Below are 12,060 nucleotides of genomic sequence, written 5' to 3' on the forward strand. Positions count from 1 at the left end.
GTCCCAAAAAAAGCCACACCAGTGCAAGTGAAACAGAAGAAAAAAGCAACAATTTAGCAGCATGCAGGGCTCAATAAATCCAAGAGCCTCCTTTGAGCCCCAGCTCTCTGCAGCCCATCACAACGTGAATTAAAACTCATTTTAGGAGGAAGAGATCGGATTGACACTTCCTTCTTAACTACCCAAAACTACAAAGGAGAATGATTTTTCTTAGCATCTGTTTGGCTCTCACCCTTATCCTCAATCCACCTTAAAAGACCAGGAAAAAGGTTGTGCTTCAATTAAATTTCTTAGTAAAACCACACAAACATTGCAGTTCAACAGCTTAAAAATGAGTGTAATAGTAGACAAGCAGCTTGGATTCAGCCAAAGATCAGGAAAAATGTCTATTTTCCCAAAAAAATGACAGAAATATTCCCTATCTGGGAAAACCAGGACACCAGCCACAACAGTCTGGAGATGGATATATCAAATAAATATCCCTCACAGAGATATTATGGTGATGGACTCTAGTGCAAGTGGTAAAATTCACATAGGAAGCAAACAAAAGGAAACAGTTGCTCCAAGAATAAAGGAGCTGGAAACTTTCTGGAGCAGAAAAACCTCCCAGGGAGGCAGAAATTCTCAACTATTACCACGAAAGCTCCCGTTATTATTGTTGGTTTCTTGTTTTGCTTTCGGGAATATTGGCTTTTTAAGGTGTTTTTTTTTTTTTTTTACTTTCATTCCACAAGGCACTGTTTTGCTTGGATGTCTTTTCCCAACTCTTCGAGACGCTGGCAGCAATCCTAACACAACACCCAACAAACAACCCAGGAATGGTGAGATAAATTATCCCAGCGTCCTGAACGCGTTCTGGGCACAGGGAATGGCACTGGGTGGTCACACAAAGCAGGAATTACAGCCCTAAATTCCCCTGTGGATCCTGCACAAAGCCTGGCTGGAATTGTTCCCCAAGGAGCCGGGTAGGAAACGTTCACACGTGTCCCAACTCGGCTTTCAGGTGCTTGCACACACACACACAGAAAAATCTGAATTTAATTTACAGCAAGCTAATCCCATGGAATTCCTGCAGCCTAACTCCTGGGGAAACATCTTATGTGATTTCAGATTCCAAGCCCAAAGGCAGAGCTGGAATTCTGTATCCTGGGGGGATTATTCCGGACAGGGCTCATTCACCCCACGGGCACAATCGGGAGAATTTTGCTGAAAAGCAGCAAACGCCAGAGAGCAGCCGAGTCTGTCCCGCTGTTGTCCTGTTCTCAGCCGCTAGATGGAGGGGTTTTATCGGGAACAGCTCCAGAACTCCGGCCAGGACTGCCAGGGGAGCTTGGGCTCCGCAGGGAGGATACCAGAGCTCCCGGATGGCATTTCGGGAATGTCCTGCACTGGATGAGCCCTTCCAGCTCAGGGTATTCCATCACTCCAGGAGATTTAAAGAACTAACTTTCAGGATTAGTTTTATCCACTTTCCGCTATCCCAGGCTGCTCCAAGCCTCAGTGTCCAGCCTGGCCTTGGACATTTCCAGGGATGGAGCAGCCACAGCTTTTCTGTGCCAGGGCTCTCCACTCTCACAGGAATTCATTCCCAATATCCCACTTATCCCTGCCCTCCTTCATTCCCTCTTGGCCTGTTGCTAAAGCTTCCCTTTAGCAACAAAAGAGAATAATAATAATAATAATTTACAGTTTTTTCCCTTTTTTTTTTTTTTTTTTTTTTTTTTTCCCTAATATGTGCACTGCTGGTCCTCAATACACTGGAAAAAGTTTCTGATCCAGCAATTCCAGAGGACACAAGGACAGCCCTCAGGGTTGGCACAGGCTGCTGCTCCAAAAAAAAAAAAGGCAGGAAAGCCAACATCAAATACAACCTGCTCCCTCCAAAGTTTTCTAATGGATTTTCCTGCTGTAGGCATCAAGGAAAAGAAACCACTTTTGAGGCCAAACCAGCCCTCAGCACTGCTTTATACCAGAGAGATAGCAGGGTTTCCAAATTCTTGCCAAAAATATTAATAAAAAAAAAAAAAAATGAAGAGCATCATTTCAGTAGGGAAACATCAACTGAGCAGTTGTTCAAAATCTGAATGATTTAGGATGGAAAAGAGCTCTGGGATCAGGGAGGTCACCCTGTGCCCCGTCCCCACCTTGTCCCCACCCAGAGCATTGAGTGTCACCTCCAGAATTCCTGGGACACCTCCAGGGATGGGGATCCAACCCTCCCTGGGCAGTTCCCGTTCCTGAGCACCATTTCCATGGGGAAATTCCTGCTGCTGTCCGCCCTGAGCCTCCCCTGGCCCAGCCTGAGGCTGTTCCCTCTGCTCCTGTCCCTGTTCCCTGGGAGCAGAGCCTGATCCCTCCATCTCACCCCCAAATTTTGAGTTTTCCTTTACACCACCTGAGCCTGCCTTGGCAGCTCCCCTCCCTGCAGTTAAAACCAAAACAAAAATAAAAAAACCCAACGAAATTTAGCTTTAAACCCCCCAAACCTTAAATTCAGAGGGTGCTGGAGAGGATCAGGTTGGCCTGTTTCTACCTGAGGATCAAGGATGGAAAAGGGAACTCCCCTGCTGCCATCAATTCCCTCCCTTCTTCTCCATGAGAAAACTCTGATTTTCTGAGGTTTGAACTGAAGATGTTTTTTCCCTTTAAGTGCTCTAAGGCAGGGGTTACAAACAGGAAGGAACATAAAACGATTCTGCTCAACAGACAACACCACAAATTATTTTATTTCAAGTCCCACGTACCGAGGGTGTGATGAAGTTAAAGCTTTTGTATATTTTTCTCAGTCTAACTGGTTGCAAAATTCACTATTTTCCAGCACCTTAAACACCCTAAACCTGCAAGGAAACAAGTGTTTTATGTGACTGTGAAGATATTTTATTCCTTTTATTTTACTTGGAGGGGAGAAAAAAAAAAATAAAAGTGATGATTAGCCTTTCAGTGAGTATGGATAAAAACAGAAAATCAGATTATTTCAATTGCCAATAACTAAATATCAGGTCTCAAACTAAAGGAGATCAACCTGTGACCAAAATTTTATTGGCAAAGTTCTGCAAACAAAGACATTTTGTGGTTCTAATTCCAACCACTGGCTTTGCCCTGTCTCCTACAAGTGGCTCAATGCCAGAAATTCCAATTCCAGGGTTCTTTCAAAGAAAGAGATGAAAACCCTGGAATTCTGACAAAAAAATAAAGGAAAACCCTGGAATTCTGACAAAAAAATAAAGGAAAACCCTGGAATTCTGACAAAAAAATAAAGGAAAACCCTGGAATTCTGACTAAAATAAAGCTGTGTGTTGTTCCTGCACCTAAAAAACTTTACAAGTTATGGGGAAAGCTCATGAGGAGAACTCCAAGAGGAGCCTGTCCCTGGAATTCCCTGGGTGTGAATCCCATGGGACACCACAGCTCCTTCCCAAGGCAAGGTAAATCCAGAACCAGCAGCTCTGAGCTGTGATAAAAGCTCATTTTTCTTCACCTGATTGCCCAAAATTCCAGGAGAAGGATGTTAAAACCAGCACAGGCAGGAAAGGAGCCTTTTCCAAACTTATTTGTTGGAGCAGCTAGGAGCATTGCTAATTAGCACCACGCCCTTAATGGTTTTATTTAATTACTCTGGATGTTATTAATCAATTAGTCCTTTAAAAGAACCTTAATTAACACCTGGTCTGGAACCACAGAACTTTCCCATGGCTGGGTGATTCAGACAGAAAACCCAGCTGTAGAAGAGATGATAAACTGAAAAGACAAAGTTATAAAATGTTTTTCTCCTCTGGAGAAGATGGAATATTTCCTAAATCAAACCTCCATCTTTTTATTCTCTCAATAAATTAATTATTCTTTCTTCCTAGCGTCTATTATTGAAAATGGAACTACCTGCATTTAAAGATGGGAAAAGGTGCTCAGAACCAAAGTCTTGTTATTCTGGTGTATTTCTATAAACAGCTATTTAAAATATATATAATTACATATCTAATACTTCCTAAGAGAAAACCCTCTGTCTCAAGAGTCGCTGCTATAAAATTCAAACACTTTTTCCTTTGATATTTTAAAATCTTGGTTGAAATATCTCAAGTCATACAAATGTCAGGTTTGCCTCTTGAAATCTTGGTAGGGACAGGGCACCACACCTCAGGTCACCTCACACAAAAGGCAAGAAAGTATCAAAAAACCACTCCAAAAGACCATTTTAAAGCTGCTTCCACCAAAGCAACCTCTCAGTTGTTCATAACCCTTGTTTACTTCAAAAACTCTTCCCTGAGGAGCTCCAAAAATAAACTGATCCATAAACCATCCGTGCCATTGCAGGATAAAATGACTATATTTGGTGAAGTACACAACTTGCCACCGTGGATGGATTTAAAAATAAAACAAAACAAAAAAAAAATTAAAAAAAAAAAAAAAAAAGAGGGTGGAGGAGGCAACACTTGAATTGCAAATAAGGAAATAAGGGCACAGGGATATACCGAGTGTGTTGAGAGAAATCCAGGAATAGTTTGGATGGGAAGGGACTTTAAAGCTTATCTCGTTCCACCCCCTGCCACGGCCAGGGACACCTTCCAGCATCCCGGGCTGCTCCCAGCGCTGTCCAGCCCGGCTTTGGATACTGCCAGGGATGGGGCAGCTCCAGGGAAACCTGTGCCACAGCCTCGGCACCCGCACAGGGAACAATTCCTCCTCGGGATCCCATCTAAAGCACTCTGTGTCACACAGCTGGCTGGTATGAAGAGGGCAGAAAACACCGACCCTGCGATGAATGTGGGAACCCTGTGAGGCGCCCAGGGAGCACAGAGCGGGGTGTTTTGCGGCACCGGGGCAGGGGATGGAGCAGCGCTCCCGTCCCCGCCCGAGCCCGCAGCATCCTCCTGCGGACACCTCCCGGGGCAGCAGCGGCACACCGAGCCCCGCTCCGGGGGAAGGGACAAACCTCTGGGTGGAAGGCACACCAAAGCTCATCCCTGCCACGGGCACAGACACCTTCCACCAGCCCAGGCTGCTGCTCCAAGCCCTGTCCAGCCTGGCCTTGGACGCTTCCAGGGATCCAGGGGCAGCCACAGCTTCTCTGGGCACGCCGTGCCAGGGCGCCAGCACCCTCACGGGGAGGACTTTGTCCCCGATACGGAATCACGGGGGACCCTCATGAGAGCGATGGGGAGAGGCGGAGAGGGGCTCGCGGCCCCCCCCGCCTCGGCCGCTCCCTCCCCGCCGGCTCGCGGCCCGGGGAGCCCGGCGGGAGCGCGGCGGGGGCGCGGCGTGTGCTCGGCTGTGCCGGTGCGGGGCCGTGCGGGCGGCCGGGGGGGTGGCCGCGTAGCGGAGGCTCCCGCCCGCGGGGCGCCGCGTTACCGTGTGAGGCGGGCGCCGAGTTCTCGTGGTGTTTTGTGCGGCGGCTGCGATAATGGCGTCCTTCCTCGCGAGAGATCCGGCCCGGGGCCCCGCGCCGCGCATGCGCCGCGCCCGCGCGCGCGATGCCCCCGCCCTTCCCCGCCGAGGCGCCGCAGCGGGGACCGGACTACGAGTCCCAGAGGGCAGCGCGCGCGCCCCCGCAGGAGCACGCCGGGACCTGTAGTACGCGCGGGTGGCGCGGGGCCTGCCGGGAAGTGTAGTCAGGGAAGCGCAGGAGCCCGGGATGTTTGAGGGTGGAAAAGGGCTCCGGAATCGTCCTGTCCCGCCTGGCACCCATCCGCACCTTGTCCGCACCCCAGAGCATTGAGTGTCACCTCCAGGAGTTCCTGGGACACCTCCAGGGATGGGGATCCAACCCTCCCTGGGCAGTTCCCGTTCCTGAGCACCATTTCCATGGGGAAATTCCTGCTGCTGTCCGCCCTGAGCCTCCCCTGGCCCAGCCTGAGGCTGTTCCCTCTGCTCCTGTCCCTGTTCCCTGGGAGCAGACCCCTCTGGCTGTCCCCTCCTGTCAGGGATTGTGCAGAGCCACAAGGTCCCCCCTGAGCTCCTTTTCTCCAGGCTCAGCCCCTTTCCAGCTCCCTCAGGATTCTCCAGCCCCTTCCCAGCTCCATTCCCTGCCCTGGACACGCTCCAGCCCCTCCATGTGTGTCTTGGAGCACTCCTGCAGCAGAGCCGTCATCCAGCAGATTAAACATGAATCTGCACCTCCAAAATCATTCACACCTTTCCCATTCTCTCCTCTCCTTCCATCGGATTCCTCCCCCTCTGGCAGCTCCTGGGCGCGGAGCTGGGATGAGCTGGATGTCACTTGTCGTGTTGAGGAGAGAAATGTCACCGTGCCCGGAGCACAGCTGAGCAGCAAGTGGGAATTTTGTCCTTGAGCTCCTCATCCTCGCTCCTCTGTCACCGGGAGAACAGGAGAACAAGGTGGGAACGCGCCGTGAACCTGCTGGAGATGATAAAAATACCCCCAAAAAACCCGAAAAAGAAGCGCGGAGGAAGTGTGTGCAAACGGCTCTGAAACAGGACAAAGATGAGAAGATTTTATGCCTTTATATAGCACAGTGTTGCCCAATAAAAACCAACCACACTTCAGCTTCAGCGTCGCCCTCTGGCTTCAGGCTTCTGCATGAAAATAGTCCTTCAATGAGATAAATCAACATTGCTAAATAAAATGCTTAATGGTGGTTCTGCAGTGGCACGTCAGAATCCACTTTGGTTCAGCTCTAAGTGGTTCTGAAGGCACCTGCATGAAAATATTCCTTCAATGAGATAAATATACATTGCTGAATAAGATGCTTTATGGGGTTCTGCAGTGTCGTGTCAGAACCCACCGTGGTTCAGCTGTCAGTGGTTCTGCAGGCACCTGCAGCCCCGGTGTGTTGGGAAATTTCTGCCTGATGCAGGTTTGGAAGCGCTCAGCTGAGCCTGTTGATTTATTTACCCTGTTCTCCCCCTTCACCAGCAGATTAGGCAGTTCAAAGGTTAAACTACTTAGAATCTGACTTTTCACACCGGATTATTTCACGCTTTGCTGCACCCATTTGTCCCTGCCACAGCTTTGCTAAAGGAGTTTCTGGTGGACTCAAGCAATTGCAGGTCCCAGGTGGAAAAACAGGGATACCAATACCCGTGTTCCACCTGCTGGTAAAAGCTTTTGCCATCCTAAACCAGTGTGAAAACTGCCCAGTTTTCTCATATTTTCATCATATTGCCACCCCAATCCTGTTTGCTGGAGGTGTGAGGTGCTACTCCTCTGAAAACCAGAAATCATTTCCCAACACAAACACAAAAACTGTCTGTCATTGTCATAAACCAGTTAGAGTATTTACCCAAAGTTACATTATCTCAAATTAACTGCAGGAAATACTGCCGGGATCTAAGTGATGTCTGCTGCTCTGATCAGAGATAACAGCAGAATAAACAAATAAAACAATTTATCCTCGGGAGGCTGCAGCACCTCCTCCTGCCAGTCCACTCTGATCCAGCAGCTGAGAACACACAATTACCTCACACTCTGGAAGAGTTTTTTCCCTCTTCACCAGAGCACTGAGTTTGGATTTTTTCCCAAACCAGGAGGCATTTCCTTTTAAAATTATGGATGACACCAATGAATCATGGACAGGCTCCTTTATCGTGGTTTGCCCCACGCTTCCTTGAGACTTCACAGCCAGAAATGCCAAACACTTCATGCAGCATAAAATCTGACTGAAAACACTGGGAAACAGCAGGAGGAAAAGGATCTTTCTGTTAAATCTGAAGGCCCAGATTTGGTTCTTTGGTTTTCCCAGTACCAATGAGTGACTGACCAAAGGGTAATTTCTTCCTGTGCTTCACAATCTCCTGAGCTTCAGGTGCTGCCAAAACTGAGCTCCCGTGACTATTTCTGCAATAACTCAATGAAATTCAGTGTAATCCCCGTTCAGTGAATGAGGGCTTCAGACTTTACCCTGGGATCAGCCTGCCTATGAGCAAATGCCAAGAAGAACTTGATACACTGGAAGGTTTATTCTGATTTAAACCATGATAATTTGCTCAAGTGCCTGCATCAAATCCATTCTTAATTTCCTGTCCTCATGTAAAAACAACTGAGAACTTCAGGCTGCTAATATATAATTTAATTTTTTGATTTTACAGGCAAAAATAGCCCCTTGTTGCCCTGTTAGTCTGTTGTCTCAAATTAAACAAAGGCTTTCTTTGTTGTTTTATTTTCTCACATTTTCGTGCTCTTTTTTTTCAGTCCCTTGCATTTTGTGTCTGTGCTTTGCCACGTGATGAGAAATAATTTGCTTCCAGGAAGTATCCAGCTTATTTCACCCTGGTCCCAGCATTCATTTTCTATTATTTTCTAAGGAAGTTGCTGCTTTCACATGTTTTGTGTGGATCAGGAGAGATTGGGATCTCTCATTCATTGGTTTCCTTTTTTTTCTCTTATGGAAAAAAAAAAACAAAACAACCCTTCCCATAGCATCAAAGGTAAAAAATTAACACACTGTGCACACAGTTTTGCAGCTGCAGCAGGAAAAGAAAGGCTGCCAAACAAAGCTTTTGTTTAAACAAGTGACAGACATCCATAATTATCCTCAGTGCTGAGAATGAGGACACCGGGAAAAGGGGAAGATGTGAGCAGGGCACAGAAATCACTCCGGAGTATTTCCTGGAAGAATAACTTTGTCTCCTAAGGATAAAAACCTCAACCACATCCGAGTAAAAAGAATATTTGAAGCTCCCCTGTTTATTCACTTCTTTCTGTTTGGGTTTATTCATTTTCTCTCTCATGTTTCTTGTAACTGGAGAGGGAAACAAACCCAGCCTCATGAGCACAGCCTGTGTTATACTGTGACAGCGGTGCTTAAGGAAAAGCCCAATAAAATACCTCTTTAACCAAGAAAATATTGATATCATTTGTAAATGTGCTGTAGCAGCATATGAGAAGCTCATCTGACATTTAATTGTCAGATGCCACCTCCATTTCCAATCCCCTCAGAATTGTTCTGTGATTGTAACAGAAAACAGGGCAGCTTTAAGTGTTTTTACTCCTTTTTACTACACTTTTACTACTCCTTTACTACACGTTTTGCTCCTGGAGGTACTTCAGCTACCTCTGTATCAATACTCTGATCTCATTCTGGTTCCCACTGGGTTAACTCTATTTTTTGCAGTGAAAATACTCCTGATTTCCATGAACAGGGATGGAAGCAAAGGCCCTGAATCCCCTCAGCAGAGAGAAAAAAACACTGTGAGGTGTTTTGCCACCAGTCTGGCCAAAGTCCGTGGTCCTGTAAGGTCACTGCTGCCACTCTGAGGAATGAGGGGAGAAGAGTCAGGCACGATCTCGATGTTCTCTTATTTATTTACAGACTCTTGCATCTCGCTGGACACATCATGGAGAAATTAAAAAATGATGGGAAGCTCCTTCCCTTCTGAGAAACGTGTCCCTGGCACAAGCCCTGTGTTCACACTTGGCCTGGCTGGGATCTTCCAGGATTGCTCACAGCTTCTTCTCTGCCCTTTTAACTCCCCTGAGGTTTGCCTGATTTGCCCAGCTCTGCTCAGGTTTGCCCCAAAACCACCTTTATTTGGGCAAGTACCATTATCCTCTGAGTATTTTTGAGGGGATTATCAAAGCCTGAAGGGGGATTCATTCCACCTACAGATTTTATCCTTCCATGAGTCTAAGTGGAATTTGACCATCACCTCATTCTGGACGTGCATCCGTTTCGACATGTCCAAAATTATTTTTAACTGAAAGGTCTCAGGTGTGAGAGGTAAAATAAACTGAGTGGAGATGTCCAGCTGTGGGCAGGGTGACAGAATGTCCCTGAGCAGGTTTCCACACAGCTCCACGTGGCAGACAGATGCAGGAGGGCAGGGGCTGTCCCTTGGGGCAATCCAGGTCAGCTGAAACCTCATCCAGGGCAAATTGGGCAAATCCCAACCCTTGGGATGGTGAAATCCTGCATTTTCCCTACCAAAGCTCTGGAGGTGGAGGTTTTTTCCCACTCCCGATGTTCTCCAGTGGATCCTGGAGTGCACTCTGGCAGGGATGAAGGTCTGTGGGCTGTATCAAGACAGGAATTCCAGCACACTTCAGGAATTCCCCCTGCTCAGCGCTCATGGGGACAAACCTGGAATGTTCTGTCCTGTTTGGGGACTCCGATACAAGAGAGAGAAAATGAAAAAGCAGAGGTGGTTCCCAGGCTCAGCTGGATGAATGAAGTGTCCCAGCAAAATGTAGACACCAAAAAAACCACTTCCCCCGAGTCAAATCTGCCCTGGGAGGTGTGAGCCAATCCTCAGGGAAACGAGGGACAAAGCCACCCCGGGGTGACCCGGCTCCCGTGGGGAACCTGCACTAAGTGGCATTTTTAGTCACTCCTTAGAGATTTCTCCTCCTCAGCAGCAAAATTCCCAGGCAGCTTCTCACAACTTCACTGATTATCCTGCCAATTAGACAATAATTAAGTAAGGAAAACGTTCATTATTAAGTCACTTCCATGATATCTAATTAGAGCAAAGATGTAAATTTTTGTTACAAAAACACAAAGATGTGTTTTTTGCTGAATTACTGGGTTGGATTTACAACTGAGGCAAACTAGGGCAGGAGCAGGATGCCTGGGGATCAGATTCCTTGGACACACTGCAATGAGGAGGTGATTTCCCCTCTGCAAGTAACACAATTAATATGCAATATAAAAAAATACCTATTATAATTAATGTAATATAAAAACAAATAAGTACTGGCAGTGCTCCATTAAAAAAAAAAATAAAAAAACAATTATAGATCCTCTCTGCTCAGTCTGAGGGCACTGGCAGCAAAAGCCAGCAAGAAAATTCTAAATTTTTACTTGTTTCTGCGAATTAAAACAAGCCCATTTTCACTGTGTACAGTCACACTTCTCACCCAAATTACCCAATTATGAAGAGCAGTTGATGTTGCAGTTCTTTGGGCAGAACTTAGAGGCAGGGAACAAATGACAAGCAGTAAGGAAGACTCTGCTGAACAGGAGGGGTTGGAATTTAGGCTACCAAAGAGGATTCCCTGAGCCTGAGCCCTGCCCTGACTCCCTGCGTGACAAAGAGATGGCAGACAGGCAGATGTTTCATGAGAATATCACCAAGAAATTCCTAATTCAAACCACCAGTTTGTTAAAAATAAGTAAATTAAAAAAAAACACCCAACAGAACACAAATCAAAACCGTTGAAAAATATTTCACAGGTAATTTACGAATTAAGAAAAGAGCAGGTTTAATGGCAGAGTTAATTAATACTCTTGCCATTATCACTCCTTGCTCTGTCATTTATGCATTCTGGAGTTTTTCAAAGTACACCTATTTATGAATTTAATGGAGAAAAAGAATCACATGGGTTGTTTAAATACTTTGATGCCAGGGGAATGAAAGAGGAAAGGGCCAGAGGACCCTTTGGTTCAGGCACTGCTGTGCTGGGTTATCCTTGACTCCCTGTCCTTGGACAGAATAATTCCATCTCCAATGACTCCCCATCTTCATTCCCATCTGGCTGGCAATAATCTGAAATATGGGGAAATTTTCATAGGAATAATTCCTCTCCTCTGTTTCTCTGCTTGGCCTGAAAAACTGCAGCTCTGACTTGGACATGTTTGTGCCATTGATGTGGATTTTGTACCAGTCTTAGGCAGAGCAAACGTTCCCAAAGAAAACTCAAGTGTGGGATTTCCAGAGAGGATTTTCACATAAGGGAGCAAAGGTACTGGAAGTGCCCCTGGAAACAGCAAGGGAGTAAAATTCTTGCTTTCATCTCTGAGAAATATGGGTCTGGAAAACATCTCCCTCCGTCCTCTCCCAAACAAAAACTTCAGCTGGGCCCGAGTGTGAGCAGAGGAGTAATTATGGGTCCTTAGGTTATGATTTTTAACCTACAAAATTAGGGGACGTTTTTGTGACAAAATTTGGCCGCCCTCGTTCTGCAGTTCCTCACCTGGAGGCTGCGATGCTGCTGCAGCAAATGCTCCAAGCTAAAATGTTTCCTTTCCTGGGCCCAGCCTTGCATAGCTGCTGGATTTTGGGAATTCCTCAGTCTGAGCCCCAGCTCGGGGCATTTTGCTCCTGGCAGCCCCTCTTGGTTATCAGTATTCAGATATACAACCACTCAAATTCACAGCATGTACAGCACCC

The 12,060-nt window shown here is 46.7% G+C and overlaps 1 protein-coding gene across 2 annotated transcripts in view; it reads right to left on the reverse strand.

The window, feature by feature from the left end:
* Window positions 1–5,427, reverse strand: part of BANP (BTG3 associated nuclear protein) — a 114,489-nt gene extending 109,062 nt beyond the window's left edge. For both annotated transcript variants that reach the window (XM_066327464.1, XM_066327463.1), the window contains exon 1: window positions 5,344–5,427. The gene's annotated coding sequence lies outside the window, so the exon portion shown is untranslated. The remainder of the gene's footprint in view (window positions 1–5,343) is intronic.
* Window positions 5,428–12,060: the final 6,633 nt, after the last annotated feature.

This window comes from Sylvia atricapilla, chromosome 12, assembly GCF_009819655.1.
Source record: "Sylvia atricapilla isolate bSylAtr1 chromosome 12, bSylAtr1.pri, whole genome shotgun sequence".
Taxonomy (NCBI): domain Eukaryota; kingdom Metazoa; phylum Chordata; class Aves; order Passeriformes; family Sylviidae; genus Sylvia; species Sylvia atricapilla.